The following is a 24,135-nucleotide window of genomic DNA, read 5'->3' on the forward strand; positions in this document are numbered from 1 at the left end:
GGCACCTTATGGTGGTTCTCCTGTGAGTTTACATTTTCGAATCCGACGCAAAACTGACTTTGAATTCAAAAGTTCCGAGAAATGCTAACGACGATGATACATTCAAGATTGTTCGAGATTCAATAAAACGTTCTCCAGCCGACTTGTCTCCAAGGGCCTTTTCCTGGCTCGGGCAGCTTATAATTGTTCTCCTGTGGGTCTAGGTTTTCGAATCCGACGCAAAACTGTTAGTTAATTATAACGTTCCGACCCTGCTAAAGACTATAGTACACTCATGTTTGGTCGAGATTGAATAAATCGTCCTTCAGCCGACTTGTCTGCAAGGGTTTGACGCTGCCTCGGGCACCATATGGTCGTTCTCCTGTGAGTCTACATTTTCGAATCGGACGGAAAACCGACATTTAATTCTAACGTTCCGACTCTGCTAACGACGATGGTACATTCAAGTTTGGTCGAGATTCAATACATCGTCCTGCATCCGACTTGTCTTCAAGGGTCTACGTGTGCCTCGTGCACCTTACGGTCGTTCTCCTGAGAGTCTAGATTTTCTATTCCGACGCAAAACTGACATTAAATTCTAACGTTCGGACCCATCTTACGACGATGGTGCATTCAATTTTGGTCGAGATTCAATACATCGTCCTCCAGCCGACCTCTCTCATAGGGTCTATTGCTGCCTCAGGCACTTTATGGTCGTTCTCCTGTTAGTCTAGATTTTCGAATCCGACGCAAAACTGACATTGAATTAGGACGTTCCGACCCTGCTAACGACGATACTATATTCAAGTTTGGTGGAAATTCAATACATCGTCCACCAGCCGACTTGCATCCAAGGGTTTGAGGCAGTCTCGGGCAGCATATTGTCGTTCTCCTGTGAGTCCAGATTTTCGAATCATACGCAAAACTGACATATAATTCTAACGTTCAAACACTGCTAACGACGAGGGTCGTCACAAGTTTGGTCGAGATTCAACACATCGTCCTCCAGCCGACTTGTGTCGAAGGGGCTATTGCTGACTCGGTCACTTATGGTCGTTCTCCTGGGAGTCTAGATTTTCGAATCCGACCCAAAACTGACATAGATTCGTAACCTTCCGACCCTGCTAACGACGATGATACATTCAAGTTTGGTCGAGATTAAATACATCGTACTCCAGCCGTCTTGTCTCTTAGGGTCTATTGCTGCCTCGGACACCTTATGGACATTCTTGTGTGAGTCTAGAATTTCGAATCGGACGAAAAACTGACATTTAATTCTAACGTTTCGACCCTGCTAACGACGATGGTAAATTCAAGTTTAATCGAGATTCAATACATCGTCCTCCAGCCGGCTTGTCTCATAGGGTCTTTCGCTGGCTCGGGCACCTTATGGTCGTTCTGCTGTGGGTCTAGGTTTTCGAATCCGACGCAAAACTGTTATTTAATTATAACGTTCCGACCCTGCTAAAGACGATAGTACACTCATGTTTGGTCGAGATTCAGTAAATCGTCTTCCAGCCGACTTGTCTGCAAGGGTTTGACGCTGCCTCGGGCACCATATGGTCGTTCTCCTGTGAGTCTACATTTTCGAATCGGACGGAAAACCGACATTTAATTCTAACGTTCCGACTCTGCTAAAAACGATGATACACTCATGTTTGGTCGAGATTCAATAAATCGTCCTCCAGTCGACTTGTCTCCAAAGGTCTATTGCTACCTCGGGCACCTTATGGTCGTTCTCCTGTTAGTCTAAATTTTCGAATCCGACGCAAAACTTGTAGTTAATTGTAACGTTCATGGCCTCCTAATGACGATGGAGCACTCAAATTGCGTCGAGATTCAATACATTGTCCTCACGCCGTCTTGTCTCAAAGGGGATATTGCTGCCTCGGGCACCATGTGGTCCGTCTCCCGTGAGTCTAGATTTTCGAATCCGACGCAAAACTGTTATTTAATTATAACGTTCCGACCCTGTTAAAGACGATAGTACACTCATGTTTGGTCGAGATTCAATACATCGTCCTCCAGCCGACTTGTATCCAAGGGTTTAAGGATGCCTCGGGCATCTTATGGTCGTTCTCCTGTGAGTCTAGATTTTCGAATCCGACGCAAAACTGACATTTAATTCTAACGTTCTGACCCTCCTAACGACCATAGTACATTCAAGTTTGATCGAGATTCAATACATTGTACTCCAGCCGACTTATCTCCAGAGGTCTATTGCTGCCTCGGGCACCTTACAGTCGTTCTCCTGTGAGTCTAGATTATCGAATCTGACGCAAAACTGACTCAGAATTCAAAAGTTCCCACAATGTTAACGACGATGATACATTCAAGTTTGGTCGAGATTCAATACATCGTCCTCCAGCCGACTTGCACCCAAGGGTTTAAGGCAGTCTCGGGCAGCATATTGTCGTTCTCCTGTGAGTCCAGATTTTCGAATCGTACGCAAAACTGACATTTAATTCTAACGTTCAAACACTGCTAACGACGAGGGTAGTCACAAGTTTGGTCGAGATTCAATACATCGTCCTCCAGCCGACTTGTGTCGAAGGGGGTATTGCTGCCTCGGTCACCTTATGGTCGTTCTCCTGGGAGTCTACATTTTCGAATCCGACCCAAAACTGACATAGAATGGTAACCTTCCGAATCTGCTAACGACGATGATACATTCAAGTTTGGTCGAGATTAAATACATCGTCCTCCAGCCGTCTTGTCTCTTAGGGTCTATTGCTGCCTCGGACACCTTATGGATATTCTTCTTTGAGTCTAGAATTTCGAATCGGACAAAAAACTGACATTTAATTCTAACGTTTCGACCCTGCTAACGACGATGGTAAATTCAAGTTTAATGGAAATTCAATACATCGTCCTCCAGCCGACTTGTCTCATAGGGTCTATTGCTGCCTCGGGCACCTTATGGTCGTTCCCCTGTGAGTTTACTTTCTCGAATCCGACGCAAAACTGACTTTGAATTCAAAAGTTCCGAGAAATGCTAACGACGATGATACATTCAAGTTTGGTCGAGATTCAATAAATCGTCCTACACCCGACTTTTCTCCAAAGGTCTATTGCTACCTCGGGCACCTTATTGTCGTTCTCCTGTGAGTTTACATTTTCGAATCCGACGCAAAAGTGACTTTAAATTCAAAAGTCCAAGAAATGCTAACGACGATGATACATTCAAGTTTGTTCGAGATTCAATAAAACGTCCTCCAGCCTACTTGTCTCCAAGGGTCTTTTGCTGGCTCGGACACCTTATGGTCGTTCTCCTGTGGGTCTAGGTTTTCGAATCCGACGCAAAACTAGTATTTAATTATAACGTTCCGGCCCTGCTAAAGACGATAGTACACTCATGTTTGGTCGAGATTCAGTAAATCGTCCTCCAGCCGACTTGTCTGCAAGGGTTTGACGCTGCCTCGGGCACCTTATGGTCGTTCCCCTGTGAGTCTAGATTTTCGAATCGGACGCAAAACCGACATTTAATTCTAACATTCCGACCATGCTAACGGCGATGGTACACACAAATTGCGTCGAGATTCAATACATCGTCCTGTAGTCGACTTCTCTACTAGGGTCTATTGCTGCCTCGAGCACCTTATGGTCGTTCTCCTGTGAGTCTAGATTTTCGAATCCGACGCAAAACTGACGTTCAATTATAACGTTCCGACCCTGCTAAAAACGATGGTACACTCATGTTTGGTCGAGATTCAATAAATCGTCCTGCAGCTGACTTGTCTACAAAGGGACTACTGCTGCCTCAGGCACCTTACGGTCGTTCTCCTGTGAGTCTAGGTTTTCGAATCCGACGAAAACTGTTATTCAATTATAGCGTTCCGACCAGGCTATAGGCGATGGTACACTCATGTTTGGTCGAGATTCAATAAATCGTCCTACACCCGACTTTTCTTCAAAGGTCTATTGCTACCTCGGGCACCTTATTGTCGTTCTCCAGCGAGTTTACATTTTCGAATCCGACGCAAAAGTGACTTTGAATTCAAAAGTCCAAGAAATGCTAACGACGATGATACATTCAAGTTTGTTCGAGATTCAATAAAACGTCCTCCAGCCTACTTGTCTCCAAGGGTCTTTTGCTGGCTCGGACACCTTATGGTCGTTCTCCTGTGGGTCTAGGTTTTCGAATCCTACGCAAAACTAGTATTTAATTATAACGTTCCGGCCCTGCTAAAGACGATAGTACACTCATGTTTGGTCGAGATTCAGTAAATCGTCTTCCTGCCGACTTGTCTGCAAGGGTTTGACGCTGCCTCGGGCATCTTATGGTCGTTCTCCTGTGAGTCCCGATTATCGAGTCGAACGCAAAACTGACATTTAATTCCAACGTTCCGACCCAGCCAACGACGATGGTAGATTCAAGTTTTGTCGAGATTCAATACCACGTCCTCCAGCCGACTTGTCTCCAAAGGTCCATTGGTGCCTCGGGCCCTTATGGTCGTTGTCCTGGGTCTACATTTTCGAATCCGACGCAAAACTGTTATTTAATTATAACGTTCCGACCCTGCTAAAAACGATGGTAAACTCATGTTTGGACGAGATTCAATAAATCGTCCTGCAGCTGACTTGTCTACAAAGGGTCTACTGCTGCCTCAGGCACCTTACGGTCGTTGCCGGCCGGTGTGGCCGTGCGGTTAAAGGCGCTTCAGTCTGGAACCGCGTGACCGCTACGGTCGCAGGTTCGAATCCTGCTTCGGGCATGGATGTGTGTGATGTCCTTAGGTTAGTTAGGTTTAAGTAGTTCTAAGTTCTAGGGGACTGATGCCCACAGAAGTTAAGTCCCATAGTGCTCAGAGCCAGCCTTACGGTCGTTCTCCTGTGAGTCTAGGTTTTCGAATCCGACGAAAACTGTTATTCAATTATAACGTTCCGACCAGGCTATAGGCGATGGTACACTCATGTTTGGTCGAGATTCAATAAATCATCCTACACCCGACTTGTCTCCAAAGGTCTATTGCTACCTCGGGCACATTACTGTCGTTCTCCTGTTAGTCTAGATTTTCGAATCCGACGCAAAACCGACATTTAATTCTTACGTTCCGACCCTGCTAACGACGATAGTACACTCAAGTTTAATCAAGATTCAATACATCGTCCTCCAGCCGACTTGTCTCATAGGGTCTATTGCTGCCTCGGGCACCTTATGGTCGTTCTCCTGTGAGTTTACATTTTCGAATCCGACGCAAAACTGACTTTGAATTCAAAAGTTCCGAGAAATGCTAACGACGATGATACATTCAACTTTGGTCGAGATTCAATACATAGTCCTAAAGCCGACTTCTCTCATAGGGTCTATTGCTGCCTCAGGCACTTTATGGTCGTTCTCCTGTTAGTCTAGAATTTCGAATCCGACGCAAACCTGACATTGAATTAGGACGTTCCGACCCTGCTTACGACGATAGTATATTCAAGTTTGGTGGAAATTCAATACATCGTCCTCCAGACGACTAGTCTACAGGGGTCTATTGCTGCTTCGAGCACCTTATGGTCGTTCTCCTGTGCGTCTAGATTTTCGAATTGGACGCAAAACTGACATTTAATTCTACGGTCCGATGCTGCTAACGACGATGGTACATTCAAGATTGGTCGAGATTCAATACATCGTCTTCCAGCCGACTTGTATCCAAGGGTTTAAGGCAGTCTCGGGCACCATATTGTCGTTCTCCTGTGAGTCTAGATTATCGAATGGGACGCAAAACTGACCTTTAATTCTAACGTTCAAACCCTGCTAACGAGGATGGTAAATTCAAGTTTAATGGAGATTGAATACATCGTCCTCCAGCCGACTTGTCTCATAGGGTCTATTGCTGCCTCGGGCACCTTATGGTCGTTCTCCTGTGAGTTTACATTTTCGAATCCGACGCAAAACTGACTTTGAATTCAAAAGTTCCGAGAAATGCTAACGACGATGATACATTCAAGTTTGTTCGAGATGCAATAAAACGTCCTCCAGCCGACTTGTCTCCAAGGGTATTTTGCCTGCTCGGGCACCTCATGGTCGTTCTCCTGTGGGTCTAGGTTTTCGAATCCGACGCAAAACTGTTATTTAATTATAACGTTCCGACCCTGCTAAAGACGATAGTACACTCATGTTTGGTCGAGATTCAGTAAATCGTCCTCCAGCCGACTTGTCTGCAAGGGTTTGACGCTGCCTCGGGCACCTTATGGACGTTCTCCTGTGAGTCTACATTTTCGAATCGGACGCAAAACCGACATTTAATTCTAACATTCCGACCATGCTAACGACGATGGTACACACAAATTGCGTCGAGATTCAATACATCGTCCTCCAGCCGACTTGTCTCCAAGGGTCTATTGCTGCCTCGAGCACCTTATGGTCGTTCTCCTGTGGGTCTAGGTTTTCGAATCGGACGCAAAGCCGAGATTTAAATCTAACATTCCTACCATGCTAACGACGAAGGTACACACAAATTGCGTCGAGATTCAATACATCGTCCTCCAGCCGACTTGTCTCCAAGGGTCTATTGCTGCCTCGGGCACCTTCTGGTCGTTCTCCTGTGAGTCTAGATTTTGGAATCCGACGCAAAACTGACATTCAATTATATCGTTCCGACCCTGCTGAAAACTATGGTACACTCATGTTTGGTCGAGATTCTATAAATCGTCCTGCAGCCCACTTGTCTTCAAGGGTCTACTGCTGCCTCGGGCACCCATCGGTCGTTCTCCTGTTAGTCTAGATTTTCTAATCCGACGCAAAACAGACATTTAATTCTTACGTTCCGACCCTGCTAACGCCGATGATACATTCAAGTTTGGTCGAGATTCAATACATCGTCCTCCAGCCGACTTGCCTCCAAGGGTTTAAGGCTGCATTGGGCACCTTATGGTCGTTGTCCTGTGAGTCTAGATTTTCGAATCGGATTCAAAACTGACATTCAATTATAACGGTCCAACCCTGCTAAGGACGATGGTACACACATGTTTGGTCGAGATGCAATAAGTCGTCTTCATCTGACTTGTCTTCAAGGGTCTACGTGTGCCTCGGGCACCTTAAGGTCGTTCTCCTGAGAGTCTAGATTTTCGATTCCGACGCAAAACTGACATTAAATTCTAACGTTCGGACCCATCTTACGACGATGGTACATTCTATTTTGGTCGAGATTCAATACATCGTCCTCCAGCCGACTTGTCTCCAAGGGTTTATTTCTGCCCCGGGCATCTTATGGTCGTTCTCCTGCTAGTCTAGATTTTCGAATCCGACGCAAAACTGACATATAATTTTAACGTTCCGACCCTCCGAACGACCATAGTACATTCAAGTTTGATCGAGATTCAATACATTGTCCTCCAGCCGACATATCTCCAGAGGTCTATTGCTGCCTCGGGGGACTTACGGTCGTTCTCCTGTGAGTCTAGATTTTCGAATCTGACGCAAAACTGACTCTGAATTCAAAAGTTCCGACAGTGCTAACGACGATGGTAGATTCAACTTTGGTCGAGATTCAATACATCGTCCTCCAGCCGACATCTCTCATAGGGTCTATTGCTGCCTCGGGTACTTTATGGTCGTTCTCCTGTTAGTATAGATTTTCGAATAGGACGCAAAACTGACAGTTTATTCTAACGTTCCGGTCTTGCTAACGACGATGGTACACACAAATTGCGTCGAGATTCAATATATCGTCCTCCAGCCGACTTGTCTCCAAAGGTCTAATGCTGCCTCGGGCACCTTATGGTCGTTTTCCTGTGGGTCTAGATTTTCGAATAGGACGCATAACTGACAGTTAATTCTAACGTTCCGGTCCTGCTAACGACGATGGTACATTCAAGATTGGTCGAGATTCAATACATCGTCCGCCAGCCGACTTGTATCCAAGGGTTTAAGGCAGTCTCGGGCATCATATTGTCGTTCTCCTGTGAGTCTAGATTTTCGAATCGGACGCAAAACTGACATTTAATTCTAACGTTCAAACCCTGCTAACGACGATGGTAAATTCAAGTTTAATGGAGATTCAATACATCGTCCTCCAGCCGACTTGTCTCGTAGGGTCTATTGCTGACTCGGGCACCTTATGGTCGTTCTCCTGTGAGTTTACATTTTCGAATCCGACGCAAAACTGACTTTGAATTCAAAAGTTCTGAGAAATGCTAACGACGATGATACATTCAAGTTTGTTCGAGATTCAATAAAACGTCCTCCAGCCGACTTGTCTCCAAGGGTCTTTTGATGGCTCGGGCACCTCATGGTCGTTCTCCTGTGGGTCTAGGTTTTCGAATCCGACGCTAAACTGTTATTTAATTATAACGTTCCGACCCTGCTAAAGACGATAGTACACTCATGTTAGGTCGAGATTCAGTAAATCGTCCTCCAGCGGACTTGTCTGAAAGGGTTTGACGCTGCCTCGGGCACCTAATGGTCGTTCTCCTGTGAGATTACATTTTCGAATCGGACGCAAAACCGACATTTAATTCTAACATTCCGACCATGCTAACGACGATGGTACACACAAATTGCGTCGAGATTCAATACATTGTCCTCCAGCCGATTTGTCTCCAAGGGTCTATTGCTGCCTCGGGCACCTTATGGTCGTTCTCCTGTGAGTCTAGAATTTCAAATCCGACGCAAAACTGACGTTCAATTATAACGTGCCGACTCTGCTAAAAACGATGGTACACTCATGTTTGGTCGAGATTCAATAAATCGTCCTGCAGCTGACTTGTCTACAAAGGGACTACTGCTGTCTCAGGCACCTTACGGTCGTTTTCCTGTGAGTCTAGGTTTTCGAATCCGACGAAAACTGTTATTCAATTATAATGTTCCGACCAGGCTATAGGCGATGGTACACTCATGTTTGGTCGAGATTCAATAAATCGTCCTACACAAGACTTGTCTCCAAACGTCTATTGCTACTCGGGCACATTATTGTCGTTCTCCTGTTAGTGTAGATTTTCGAATCCGACGCAAAACTGACATTGAATTAGGACGTTCCGACCCTGCTAACGACGATAGTACATTCAAGTTTGGTGGAAATTCAATACATCGTCTTCCAGCCGACTAGTCTCCAGGGGTCTAATGCTGCCTCGGGCACCTTATGGTCGTTCTCCTGAGGGTCTAGGTTTTCGAATCCGACGCAAAACTAGTATTAAATTATAACGTTCCGACCCTGCTAAAGACGACAGTATACTCATGTTTGGTCGTGATTGAATAAATCGTCCTCCAGCCGACTTGTCTTCAAGGGTTTGACGCTGCCTCGGTCAACTTATTGTCGTTCTCCTGTGAGTCTACTCTTTCGAATCGGACGGAAAACCGACAATTAATTCTAACGTTCCGACCCTGCTAACGACGATGGTACATTCAAGTGTGGTCGAGATTCAATACATCGTCCTCCATCCGAGTTGCCTCCAAGGGTTTAAGGCTGGCTTGGGCACCTTATGTTCGTTCTCCAGTGAGTCTACATTTTCGAATCGGACGGAAAACCGACATTTAATTCTAACGTTCCGACCCTGCTAACGACGATGGTAAATTCAAATTTAATCGAGAGTCAATACATCGTCTTCCAGCCGACTTTTCTCATAGGGTCTACTGCTGCCTCAGGCACTTTATGGTCGTTCTCCTGTTAGTCTAGATTTTTGAATCCGACGCAAAACTGACATTGAATTAGGACGTTCCGACCCTGCTTACGACGATAGTATATTCAAGATTGGTGGAAATTCAATACATCGTCCTCCAACCGACAAGTCTCCAGGGGTCTATTGCTCCCTCGGGCACCTTATGTTCGTCCACCTGTGGGTCTAGATTTTCGAGTAGGACGCAAAACTGACATTTAATTCTAACATTCCGATCCTGCTAACGACGATGGTACATTCAAGTTTGGTCGAGATTCAATATATCGTCCTCCAGCCGACTTGTATCCAAGGGTTTAAGGCAGTCTCCGGCACCATATTGTCGTTCGCCTGTGACTCTAGATTATCGAATCGGACGCAAAACTGACATTTAGTTCTAACTTTCCGACCCTGCTAACGACGATGGTACATTCAAGTTGAATTCCAACGTTCCGATCCTGCTATCGACCATAGTACATTCAAGTTTGAGCGAGATTCAATACATTGTCCTCCAGCCGACTTGTCTCCTGGGGTCTATTGCTGCCTCGGGGACCTTATGGTTGTTCTCCTCTCAGTCTAGATTTTCGAATCCGACGCAAAACTGACATTGAATTAGGCCGTTCCGACCCTGCTAACGACGATTGTACATTCAAGTTTTGTGGAAATTCAATATACCGTCCTCCAGCCGACTAATCTCCAGGGGTCTATTGCTGCTTCGGGCACCTTATGGTCGTTCTCCTGAGGGTCTAGATTTTCGAATCGGACGCATAACTCACATTTAATTCTAACGTTCCGACCCTGCTAACGACGACGGTACACACAAATAGCGTCGAGATGCAATACATTGTCCTACAGCCGACTTGTCTACAAGGGTCTATTTCTGCATCGGCAACCTTATGGTCGTTCTCCTGTGAGTCTAGATTTTAGAATCCGACGCCAAACTGACATTCAATTATATCGTTCCGAACCTGCTAAAAACGATGGTACACTCATGTTTGCTCGAGATTCAATAAATCGTCCTGCTGCCGACTTGTCTTCAAGGGTCTACTGCTGCCTCGGGCACCCAACGGTCATTCTCCTGAGAGTCTAGATTTTCGAATCCGACGCAAAATTGACATTTAATTCCAACGTTCCGACCCAGCTAACGACGATGGTAGATTCAAGTTTTGTCGAGATTCAATACATCGCCCTCCAACCGACTTGTCTCCAAAGGTCTATTGCTGCCTTGTGCACCTTGTGGTCGTTCTCCTGAGTCTACATTTACGAATCCGACGCAAAACTAACATTTAATTCTAACGTTCCCACGCTGCTAACGACGATGGTAGACACAAGTTTGGTCGAGATTCAATACATCGTCCTCCAGCCGACTTGTCTACAAGGGTGTATTGCTGCCTAGGGCACCTTATGGTCGTTCTCCTGTGAGTCTAGATTTTCGAATCCGACGCAAAACTGACGTTAAATTACAACGTTCCGACCCTGCTAAAAACGATGGTACACTCACGTTTGGTCGAGATTCAATAAATCGTCCTGCAGCTGACTTGTCTACAAAGGGTCTACTGCTGCCACAGGCACCTTACGGTCGTGCTCCTGTGAGTCTAGGTTTTCGAATCCGACGAAAACTGTTATTCAATTAAAGCGTTCTGACCAGGCTATAGGCGATGGTACACTCATGTTTGGTCGAGATTCAATAAATCATCCTACACCCGACTTGTCTCCAAAGGTCTATTGCTACCTCGGGCATCTTATTGTCGTTCTCCTGTTAGTCTAGATTTTCGAATCCGACGCAAAACTGACATTGAATTAGGACGTTCCGACTCTGCTAACGACGATAGTACATTCAAGTTTGGTGGAAATTCAATACATCGTCATCCAGCCGACTAGTCTCCAGGGGTCTATTGCTGCCTCAGGCACCTTATGGTCGTTCTTCTGAGGGTCTAGGTTTTCGAATCCGACGCAAAACTAGTATTGAATTATAACGTTCCGACCCTGCTAAAGACGATAGTACACTCATGTTTGGTCGAGATTCAATAAATCGTCCTCCAGCCGACTTGTCTCAAAGGGTTTAACGCTACCTCGGGCACCTTATAGTCGTTCTCCTGTGAGTCTAGGTTTTCGAATCCGACGAAAACTGTTATCATTTATAGCGTTCTGACCAGGCTATAGGCGATGGTACACTCATGTTTGGTCGAGATGCAATAAATCATCCTACACCCGACTTGTCTCCAAAGGTCTATTGCTACCTCGGGCATCTTATTGTCGTTCTCCTGTTAGTCTAGATTTTCGAATCCGACGCAAAACTGACATTGAATTAGGACGTTCCGACTCTGCTAACGACGATAGTACATTCAAGTTTGGTGGAAATTCAATACATCGTCATCCAGCCGACTAGTCTCCAGGGGTCTATTGCTGCCTCGGGCACCTTATGGTCGTTCTTCTGAGGCTCTAGGTTTTCGAATCCGACGCAAAACTAGTATTGAATTATAACGTTCCGACCCTGCTAAAGACGATAGTACACTCATGTTTGGTCGAGATTCAATAAATCGTCCTCCAGCCGACTTGTCTCCAAGGGTTTAACGCTACCTCGGGCACCTTATAGTCGTTCTCCTGTGAGTCTAGATTTTCGAATCGGACGCAAAACTGACATTTAATTCTAACATTACGACGCTGCTAACGACGATGGTAGACACAAGTTTGGTCGAGATTAAATACATCGTCCTCCAGCCGACTTGCCTCCAAGGGTTTAAGGCTGTCTCGGGCATCTTATGGTCGTTCTCCTGTGAGTCCCGATTATCAAATCGGACCCAAAACTGACGTTTAATTCCAACGTTCCGACCCCGCTAACGACGATGGTAGATTCAAGTTTGTCGAGATTCAATACATCGTCCTCCAGCCGACTTGTCTCATAGGGTCTATTGCTGCCTCGGGCACCTTATGGTGGTTCTCCTGTGAGTTTACATTTTCGAATCCGACGCAAAACTGACTTTGAATTCAAAAGTTCCGAGAATTGCTAACGACGATGATACATTCAAGTTTGTTCGAGATTGAATAAATCGTCCTCCAGCCGACTTGTCTGCAAAGGTTTGACGCTGCCTCAGGCACCTTATGGTCGTTCTCCTGTGAGTCTAGATTTTCGAATCAGACGCAAAGCTGACATTTAATTCTAACTTTCCGACCCTGCTAACGACGACGGTTCATTCAAGTTTGGTCGAGATTCAATACATCGTCCTCCAGCCGACTTGGTTCCAACGGTCTATTGCTGCCTCGGGCACCTTATGATCGTTCTCCTGTGAGTCTAGATTTTCGAATCCGACCCAAAACTGACATAGAATCTTAACATTCCGACCCTGCAATCGACCATGACACATTCAAGTTTGGTCGAGATTCAATACATCGTCCTCCAGCCGTCTTGTCTCATAGGATCTATTGCTGCCTCGGGCAGCTACACTACATCTCCTCACTCCTCTTGCCACCATGGACCAGCTCCTGCCATTAGATGCTCACATCAGCCACCGTGCCACATCCTACCGCCTGCTGCCACCCTGGCCCTGGTCATGGCGATAGACACTCTCACCAGCAACCTCCTTACATCTGATGCCATCCTGGCCCAGGTCCCTTCAATAGACAGTCACTTCGCACTTCGGCCAGCGCTCCACCTCCTCGCTACTGCTGCTGCCCTGGGCCAGGTTCTCAGAATAGGCGCTTGCATGAGCTAATGCACCACCTCCCCATACTGGCTGCCACCCAGGCCCAGGTCTCGGTAATAGAACCTCACATTGGCCCTTGCTTTTGCTGCCACACTGGTCAAGCACATGGCGAGGGACACAAACATTGCCAACCACGCTACCTCCTCGCACATGTACCACCCTGGCCCAGGTCCTGCCAATAAATGCTCACTACGGCCACAATGACACCTCTTCACACCTGCTGTAACCTGGCCCAGTTCCTGTCAAGAAAAACACTTATTTCGGCCACCGCTCCACCTTGTCGCCCCTGCTGCCACACTGGCCCATGTCCTGGCAATAGACACACACCTCAGCCCTTACTCTATCTCCTCGAACCTGCTGCCACCCTGGCCCACATCCTGGCCGTAGTCGCTCACATCATGAACTGCTCCACCTCGTTGTGCCTGCTGCCAACCTCGCCACAAGTCCTGGAAATCAGCGACTGGCAACCTTCTCACAACTGCTGCCACACTACAACGTCCTTGCAATAGACACTCCCATTGCCCACTGCTCCACCTGCTCATGCCGGCTGCCACCCTAACCCAGGTCCTGGCAGTAGATGCTCACATCGGCTGCCGCACCACCTCTTCATGCCTGCAGCCGCCCTGACCCAGAACCTGCCGATAAGCACTCACATCGGCCACCACACAACCTATTTGCACCTGCTGCCACCTTGGTCCAGGCCGGCAGTAGACGCTCACATTGGCCACCGCTCCACTTCCCCACATCTGCTGCCACACTGGCCCAAGTCCTTGAAATAGGCCCTAACATAGACAATGATTTTTGGCCACTGCTGCACATCCCTACACCTGCAACCAGCCTGGCCCAGGCCGTGACGAATGACGCCCTTGCATTGGTCACTCACATCTGTCATCACACCACCTCACCACACCTGCTGCCACCCTAGCCCAGGTACTGACGAAAGACACACAACGGCCACTAATCAACCACTTCGCCCCTACTACCACACTGGCCTAAGCACTGGCAATAGATGCTAACATCGGCGTCCACTCTACCTCGTCGCGCTTACTACCAACCTGGCTCAGATCCTGGCAGTTGATGCTCACATCAGCCACCGCTCTACCTCGTCGTGCCTGCTGCCTACCTGACACCGATTCCTGGTAATAGATGCTCACATAGGTACCCGTGCAACCTCCCCACACAACTGCTGCTACAGTGCCGAGGTCCTCGCAATAAATGCTGACATTGGGCACTGGGCCACCTGCAAGTGAAGGGTGCCACCCTGTCCGAGATCATCGACCTCCATGCCACCTCCTTGCTCCTGCTGCCACCCTGGCACAGTTGTAGAGGACAGGGTGTGATTTCTAGGAAATACGGAGCGAAATTGTGATTTGCTGTGTTTCAGTGCGCGATGCGCCAGTTTGACGGCAAACGGTGGACGAAGGCTGGACAGTGCATTATGCAGGTGACATAGTTTTGCAACGAGCGTCGGTATGTGTGTACGTGCACAGCAATCATCAGAACGCAGCATAAGCAGAATTACACAGGCGCGGGCCGCGTGTGGTGTGGGTGTGTTAGCCAACTCATCAAGAACCTTCTAACAGACACCCCGCTGCATACCCGGGGATTCAACAGCGGCTTGCACTATTGAAGGGCGTCAGCATTCGGTTCAATCGAATAGGCATTTGGTCGCTGTAACGTCGTTATCGTTAGTTACGCTGCCTCTGAAGACCGGTTCGCGGTGGGCATTGCCTGCTGCTGCACTGGCGACTCCTGGCGTTGTCACGAGCCGCAGCATCTGCAGGAGGCGAGCTGGGCCAGGCCTCGTGCTGCTAACCTCCAACAGCCTGCGCAGCCGTGGACCGATCCCGGTGTCGCGTTCCACAGACTGCGTGCATCAGCAAGGCTCCACAACAACACGTGTTTTGGGGCTGAGCCACCGGAAAATGTATTGGGAGAATCAACAAGAAAGAGAAAGATTGCTAAAAAAATGTTTCAAATGGCTCTGAGCACTATGGGTTCATCAGTCCCCTAGAACTTAGAACTACATAAACCTAACTAACTTAAGGACATCACACACTGTCATTCCCGAAGTCGCGCGGTTCCAGACTGTAGCGCCTAGAGTAGAATTCTACAATCAGCCATCTTCTTCCACAAAGCCAATCCTTACAACCCTGAACACGTCTCCCGCTCCGGTCATCCAATTACACAGGTCCTGGCAATAGACACTCACATCAACCACTGCTCCACCTCCTTGCACATTCTGCTACCCTCGCCCAAATCCTGGCTATAGACGCTCACATTTGAAACCAAGCCACCACCCCACACCTGCTGCTTCCCTCAAATAGGTCCTGCCATCCTGGTCCAGGTTCTGGCAATAGACGTTCAAATCAAACTCTGTGCCACCTCTTAGCGCATACTGCCACACTGGCCGTGGCAAATGACGGTAACATCTGCCACCACACCACCTCACCACCGCTCCACAACAGCCGTCACCCTGGATCAGGCCCCAGCAATAGATGCTCACATCTGACACGTCGCCACCACCTTACACCTGCTGCTTCCCTCACCAAGGGGCTGGCAATAGACGCTCACATCAGCCACCACACTACACTCCCTCACCTGCTACCGCGGTGGCCCATGTCTTGCAATAGACACTCAAATTGGCCCAAACCCGATCTCTATGCGCCGGCTTCCCCTGAGGCAATACATGCTCACATCAGTCAGTGCTCCACCTCGTTGTTCCTACTGCCGAACAGGCCCTGAGTCTTGGCAATAGACGCTCACATCGGCGACCATGCCATCTCCACACAACTTGTGTCACCCTGCCCAGGTACATGCAAGAAACGCTCGCATTGGTCACTGCTCCACCTGCTTATGCTGGCTGCCAGCCAAACCCAGGTCCTGGCAATAGACGCTCACATCGGTCACCACGCCACCTCGACACGCCTCCTGCCAACCTGGCCCTGGTCTTAGCAATAGACGATCACATTGGCCACTGCTACACCTCCCCACACCTGCTGCCCCCCTGGCCAAGGCACTGGCAATGGTCGCTGACATCTGCCATCACTCACCTCCCCATACCTGCTGCCACCCTGGCCCAGGTCCTGGCAGTAAATAGTAACATCAGCCACCACTCCACCTCGCCACCCCTACTGCCACACTTGCCCAGGTCCTGGCAACAAACCCTCACATCAACCTCCACCTTACCTCCTCACGCCTGCTGCCCTCCTTGTTCCAGATCCTGGCAGTAGACGCTCACATCAGCCACCATGCCATCTTCACACAACTGCTGTCATCCTGCACAGACCCTCACAATACATGCTGACATTGGCCAAAGCTCCACCTGATCGTGCTGGCTTCCACCCTAATCCAAATCAAGGTAATAAGTGCTTACATCGGCCACCGCATCACCTCTTCACACCTAATGCTCTCCTGGTCCAGGACCTCGATATAGACAATTTCATCAGCAGCCTTCAACCCCCTTGCGCCTGCTGGCACCTTGTCCAAGGACCTGAAATAAACACTCACATCAGCCATTGCTCCTCCACCACCTTCTTCTACCCTGGCTCGTGTCCTGGCAGTAGATGTTCGCATTGGCCACTACTACACCTCCCCACACCTGCTACAACTCTGGCCCAGGCCCTGGCAATTGACAAACACATCTGCCACCACACCATATCCCCACACCGTGGCAATAGGAACTCGCTTCGAGCACCATGCCACCTCCTTGCTCCTGCTTGAATCCTACCTCAGCCTAGGTCCTGGCATTAGACACACAAATCTGCCACCATGCCAACTCCCCACACCTGCTTCCACGCCGGAACAGGTCATGTCAATAGACAGTCACATTAGCCACCGCTACACCTCCTCACGCCTGCTGCTAATAGGGCCCAGAGTCCTGGCAGTAGACGATCACATCAGCCACCGCTCCATCTATTTGTGCCTGCTGCCATCCTGGTCCCGAGTCCTGGCAATAGACGCTCACATCGGCCACTGTGCCACCTCCACACAATTTGAAACATATCCTTCGAAAAATTAATTGATTACTGAGCTTATAATCCTCTAAATTATTTGATTTTCTAACAGCTGGGCAAAACTGAATGTACTGAGTCATTAATCTCTTTACTTATTCGGATCAACACTAAACTGACCTACAATATTTTTAGCGCAACGCAATCTGACTTTCAAAAATCGCTACAAAAGAATGGCCCTGACTAACAGTAACCTATACCTTTCATGAATCATTTACCTCACAAAACTCTTCGTTACTCGAACTGTCGCAAAACAGCGAGCGCCACTACTGCCAGCTAAATAGAACGATTTTGATAGAGAACAATCAATGTATTTCCTTTGAGAATGTTCAAAATTCATAATATATATATGTCAGTTCGTGATATCCAGTATACCAAATTTACTCTTTCTGGCAGACGTATGTCCAGATCGTCCACTCTTAAAATTCTGCCATCTCTCTCCTCACATCCAACCACTGCTGGTGGCACACATCCAACTGCGCAACGCTACGCACTGTTCACATTCCGCTGCCCAACACTACTATAGTCAATATTCCAACAACACAAACCAGCCACAGGCTGCACACAACACCTTCAGTGATTTTCATGCAGAGCGCTATCTGGCGTTACCAACATAAAAACATAAGCAGCCTACCTACATAGCCATCATGCTCCCCACAAAAAATGTTTCAAATTGTTTTAAGCCGTGACCAATAGTGGTTTGATATAATTTTTCATAATTACAATAACAAAGATATCAAATGCACACACTTTTGATGCAATGTAGGTTAAAAGCAAGAATTTTTCTCATAAAGACAGTCCAGATCATTCATAACGATAGTAATTACAGTTTTCTTTTTTTCTGAATGTCTGAGCAGTAAAAGAAAATGCACACGTAAGTAGTTAATGTCCATGCAGTCTCGAAGATATAATGTTGTCCTTCCGACTGAAAGACAGTGCTGAATCATGACATGCAGACAGCTAACGAGCCACAACAGAACAAACCCAAAACACAGTCACTCGAATTTTTGAAGAATAATTGATGGTAGGTCATCACAGAGCAGACCCACAGGAGTCCTGGTACAGAGTATGGTATTGGTGGGACATCAAAGGTCCAGACCCACTGCAGTCATTGCAGAGGTGGTCAGCAGCCATCTGTTGCGGCTGTGCAGGTGCTCAATCACCATCGAAGAGTCTTACGGACAATATAGCAAGTCCTTAAACCACTACTTACGCACTCACAATGTTTTTGGAATTGTCCATAGAACCAGCAATGCTGTTAACCAGTCCCTTGCTCAATTATTAACGCACGAGCAAACACTAACAGTCTCAACTTCTCACATATTGTGCATATACTATTACCAACAGAAATGTGTACTATGAAATGAATGCTTACAAGTTACTTAATTTAATGAAGTAGTGTCAATTGCAATTTTATAACATGAGAATACAATTCCAAAGGTACAGAAAACATCATTAAAAACAATAATACACATAACTTTTGTAGTGATATAGACTTTACAAAAGATTAGAAGTAAACATACACATCAGTGGTACAGTAATTGACAAATGTAAATACATAAAAGATCAGAATATCTTTCTTGAATAGTGTCTAATCATCTTTACGAAGTAAAACACATATTATTAATGCAAATTAAATTTGAGTATAACAGTACTTCTCATCATAGTGTGTGTAGCTTAGAAATAGAAAATTTCTGTAACATGAATGTTGTTTGCTAAACACATAACGTTAGGACAAACACAAATACACAAGGGTACACAAACACAAAGCAGAATAACACAAAAGGAAAGACGGGGTTTGTTTTCAGTGTAACATTTGTTACTTCAGTCCAAACCAAAACTTTATTCCGTAGATCTTTCCTCTTACTTCAACATTTGTTCACACACAAAATAAATTGTATTAAAACATGCTTTCTGCAGTTATAGGTTCATATATTACTTACCTCATAATTTATTATCCATTATCATATATTTCCCAGAAAATCCTACCTGAGCCCGTCAGTAGACACGTCAGCCATTGCTCCTGCCCCTTGCGCATTCTGCTAACCTGGCCCAGATCCTGGCAATAATGCTCACATTGCCCATTGCTCCATCTCCCGACACCTGCTGCCACCCTGGCCCAGGTCCTAGAAATAGACGCTCAAATTTTCTACCGTGCCACTTCCACACACTGATTGCCACACTGGTCCAAGTCATGGCAAAAGAAACTCACATCGGCCTCTGTGCCACCTCCTTGATGATGCTGCCACCCTGACCCAGGCCTTGGCAATAGACACTTACATCAATTACACTACATCTCCTCACTCCTATTGCCACCATGGACCAGCTCCTGCTAGTAGGTGCTCACATCAGCCACCGTGCGACATCCACCCGCCTGCTGCCACCCTGACCCTGGTCATGGCGATGGACACTCTCACCAGTAGCCTCCTAACATCTGATGCCATCCTCGCCCAGGTCCCTTCAATAGACAGTCACTTCGGCCAGTGCTCCACCACCTCGCTACTGCTGCTGCCGTGGGCCAGGTTCTCAGAATAGGCGCTTGCATTGGCTAAAACACCACCTCCCCATACTGGCTGCCACCCAGGCCCAGGTCTCGGTAATAGAACCTCATATTGGCCCCTGTGCCACCTCCTTGCTCTAGCTGCCACACTGGTCAATGACATGGCGAGGGACACACACATTGCCAACCACGCAACCACCTCACACCTGTGCCACTCTGGCCCAGGTCCTGCCAATAAATGCTCACTACAGCGACAATGACACCTCTTCACACCTGCTGCCACCTGGCCCAGTTCCTGTCAAGAAAAACACCTACTTCGGCCACCGCTCCACCTTGTCGCCCCTGCAGCCACACTGGCTCATGTCCTGGCAATAGACACTCACCTCAGCCCTTACTCGACCTCCTCGGACCTGCTGCCACCCTGGCCCACATCCTGGCCGTAGTTGCTCACATCAGGAACTGCTCCACCTCGTTGTGCCTGCTGCCAACGTCGCCACAAGTCCTGGAAATCAGCGAATGTGCCACCTTCACACAACTGCTGCCACCCTAAATGGTCCTTGCAATAGACACTCACATTACCCACTGCCCCACCTGCTCATGCCGGCTGCCACCCTAATCCAGGTCCTGGCCGCAGACACTCACATCGGCTGCCGCACCACCTCTTCATGCCTGCAGCCACCATGGCCCAGAACCTGTCGATAAACACTCACATTGGCATCCACACAATCTCTTTGCTCCTGCTTCCACCTTGGCCCAGGCCTGGCAGTAGACGCTTACATTGGCCACCGCTCCACTTCCCCACATCTGCTGCCATACTGGCCCAACTTCTTGAAGTAGGCACTAACATCGGCTACCATGCCAGTTCCCCATACTACCTGCCACCCTGGCCCAGGTCGTGGCAATAGAAATTCACAAAAGCCTCTGAGCCACCTCCTTGCTCCTGCTACCAACCTGGTCTGGGCCCTGGCAATAGACACTCACATCAGCCACCTCTCCACCTCCTAGCACCTTCTGCTACCCGCGCCCATGTTCTGGCAGTAGACAATGATTTTTGGCCACTGCTGCTCATCCCAACACCTGCTGCCACCCAGTCCCAGGCGCTGGCGATTGACGCCCTTGCATTGGTCACTCACATCTGTCATCACACAACCTCCCCACACCTGCTGCCACCCTAGCCCAGGTACTGACGATAGACACACATCGGCCACCAATCCACCACTTCGCCCCTACTACCACACTGGCCTAAGCCCTGGCAATAGATGCTAACATCGGCGTCCACTCTACCTCCTCGCGCCTGCTACCAACCTGGCTCAGATCCTGGCAGTTGATGCTCACATCAGCCACCGCTCTACCTCGTCGTGCTTGCTGGCCCCGATTCCTAGTAATAGATGCTGACATAGGTACCCGTGCAACCTCCACACAACTGCTGCCACACTGCCGAGGTCCTGGCAATATATGCTGACATTGGTCACTGGTCCACCTGCAAGTGAAGGCTGCCACCCTAACCGAGATCATCGACCTCCGTGCCACCTCCTTTCTCCTGCTGCCACCCTGGAATAGTTGGAGAGGACAGGGGGTGATTTTTAGGAAATACGGTGTGAAATTGTGATTGAAAGTGTTTCAGTGCGCGATGCGCCAGATTCACGGCAAACGGTGGACGAAGGCTGGACAGTGCATTATGCAGGTGACATAGTTTTGCAACGAGCGTCGGTATGTGTGTACGTGCACAGCAATCATCAGAACGCAGCATTAGCAGAATTACACAGGCGCGGGCCGCGTGTGGTGTGGGTGTGTTAGCCAACACATCAAGAACCTTCTAACAGTCACCCCGCTGCGTACCCGGGGATTCAACAGCGGCTTCCGCTATTTAAGGGCGTCAGCATTCGGTTCAATGGAATAGGCATCTGGTTGCTGTAACGTCGTCATCGTCAGTGACGCTGCCTCCGAAGACCGGCTGTCGGTGGGCATTGCCTGCTGCTGCACTGGCGACTCCCGGCGTTGTCACGAGCCGCAGCATCTGCAGGAGGCGAGCTGGGCCGGGCCTCGTGCTGCTAACCTCCAACAGCCTGCGCAGCCGTGGACCGATCCCGGTGTCGCGTTCCACGGACTGCGTGCATCAGCAAGGCTCCACCACAACATGTGTGATGGGACTGAGCCACCGGAAAATGTATTGGGAGAATCAACAAGAAAGAGAAAGATTGCTAAAAAAATGTTTCAAATGGCTCTGAGCACTATGGGTTCATCAGTCCCCTAGAACTTAGAACTACATAAACCTAACTAACCTAAGGACATCACACACTTTCATTCCCGAGGTCGCTCGGTTCCAGACTGTAGCGCCTAGAGAAGAATTCTACAAACAGCCACCTTCTTCCACAAAGCCAAGCCTTACTACCCTGAACACGTCTCCCATTCCGGTCATCCGATTACACAGGTCCTGGCAATAGACACTCACATCAACCACTGCTCCACCTCCTTGCACATTCTGCTACCCTCGCCCAAATCCTGGCTATAGACGCTCACATTTGCCACCAAGCCACCACCCCACACCTGCTGCTTCCCTCATATAGGTCCAGGCAATAGATGCTCTCATTGGCCAACATACGACCTTCTTGTGCCTGCTGCCACTGTGGACTAGGTCCTAGCAATAGTTGCTCACATCAGCCTCCACACCACATAATCGTGACTGCTGCCACACTGGCCCAGGTAATGGCAAGAGACAGTCACATCAGACACAGTGTCACCTCCTCACACATGCTGTCGTCCTAGCCCAGGTCTTGGCAGTAAACACTTATATCAGCCTCCGTTCCCCTTCCTCTCAACTTCTGCCGCCATGCTCCATGTCCTGGCAATAGATGCTCAAATTGGCATCCACTCAAACTCTTCGTGCCTGCTCCCTCCATGTCCCAGGTCCTGACAATAGATGCTCACATCAGCCACCGCTTGACCTCTTCGAGCCTGCTGCCATCCTGGTCCAGGTTCTCGCAATAGACGATCAAATCAACCTCTGTGCCACCTCTTAGCGAACACTGCCACCCTGGCCCAGACCGTGGCAAATGACGGTAACATCTGCCACCACACCACCTCACCACCTCTCCACAACAGCCGCCACCCCGGTTCAGGCCCTAGCAATAGATGCTCACATCTGCCACGTCGCCACCACCTTACACCAGCTGCTTCCCTCACAAATGTGGCAATAGACTCTCACATCAGCCACCACACCACACTCACCTGCTACCGCCGTGGCCCGTGTCTTGGCAATAGACACTCAAATTGGCCACTGCTACACCTCCCCACACCTGCTGCCCCCAGGCCAAAGCACTGGCAATGGTCGCTGACATCTGCCATCACTCACCTCCCCCTACCTGCTGCTACCCTGGCCCAGGTCCTGGCAGTAAACAGTAACATAAGCCACCACTCAACCTCGCCACCCCTACTGCCACACTTGCCCAGGTCCTGGCAACAAACCCTCACATCAACCTCCACCTTAAATCCTCACACCTGCTGCCCTCCTTGTTCCAGATCCTGGCAGTAGACGCTCACATCAGCCACCATGCCATCTTCACACAACTGCTGTCATCCTGCACACGCCCTCACAATACATGCTGACATTGGCCAATGCTCCACCTGATCGTGCAGGCTACCACCCTAATTCATTTCAAGGCAATAAGTGCTTACATCGGCCACCGCATCACCTCTTCACACCTGCTGCTGTCCTGGTCCAGGACCTCGATATAGACACTTTCATCAGCAGTCACGCAACCTCCTTGCTCCTGTTGGCACCTTGTCCAAGGACCTGAAATAAACACTCACATCAGCCATTGCTCCTCCACCACCTTCTTCTACCCTGGCTCGTGTCCTGGCAGTAGATGTTCGCATTGGCCACTACTACACCTCCCCACACCTGCTGCCACTCTGGCCCAGGCCCTGGAAATTGACACCCACATCTGCCACCACACCACATCCCAATACCGCCTGCCAGCCTGGCCAATTTCGTGGCAATAGGAACTCTCTTCGAGCACCATGTCACCTCCTGGCTCCTTCTTGAATCCTACCCCAGCCTAGGTCCTGGCATTAGACACACAAATCTGCCACCATGCCATCTCCCCACACCTGCATCCACGCCGGAACAGGTCCTGGCAATAGACAGTCACATTAGCCACCGCTACACCTCCTCACGCCTGCTGCTAATAGGGCCCAGAGTCCTGGCAGTAGACGATCACATCAGCCACCGCTCCATCTATTTGGGCCTGCTGCCATCCTGGTCCCGAGTCCTGGCAATAGACGCTCACATCGGCCACTGTGCCACCTCCACACAATATGAAACATATCCTTCGAAAAATTAATTAATTACAGAGCTTAT

Source organism: Schistocerca americana, unplaced genomic scaffold (genome assembly GCF_021461395.2).
Source record: "Schistocerca americana isolate TAMUIC-IGC-003095 unplaced genomic scaffold, iqSchAmer2.1 HiC_scaffold_17, whole genome shotgun sequence".
NCBI classification, from domain to species: Eukaryota; Metazoa; Arthropoda; class Insecta; order Orthoptera; family Acrididae; genus Schistocerca; species Schistocerca americana.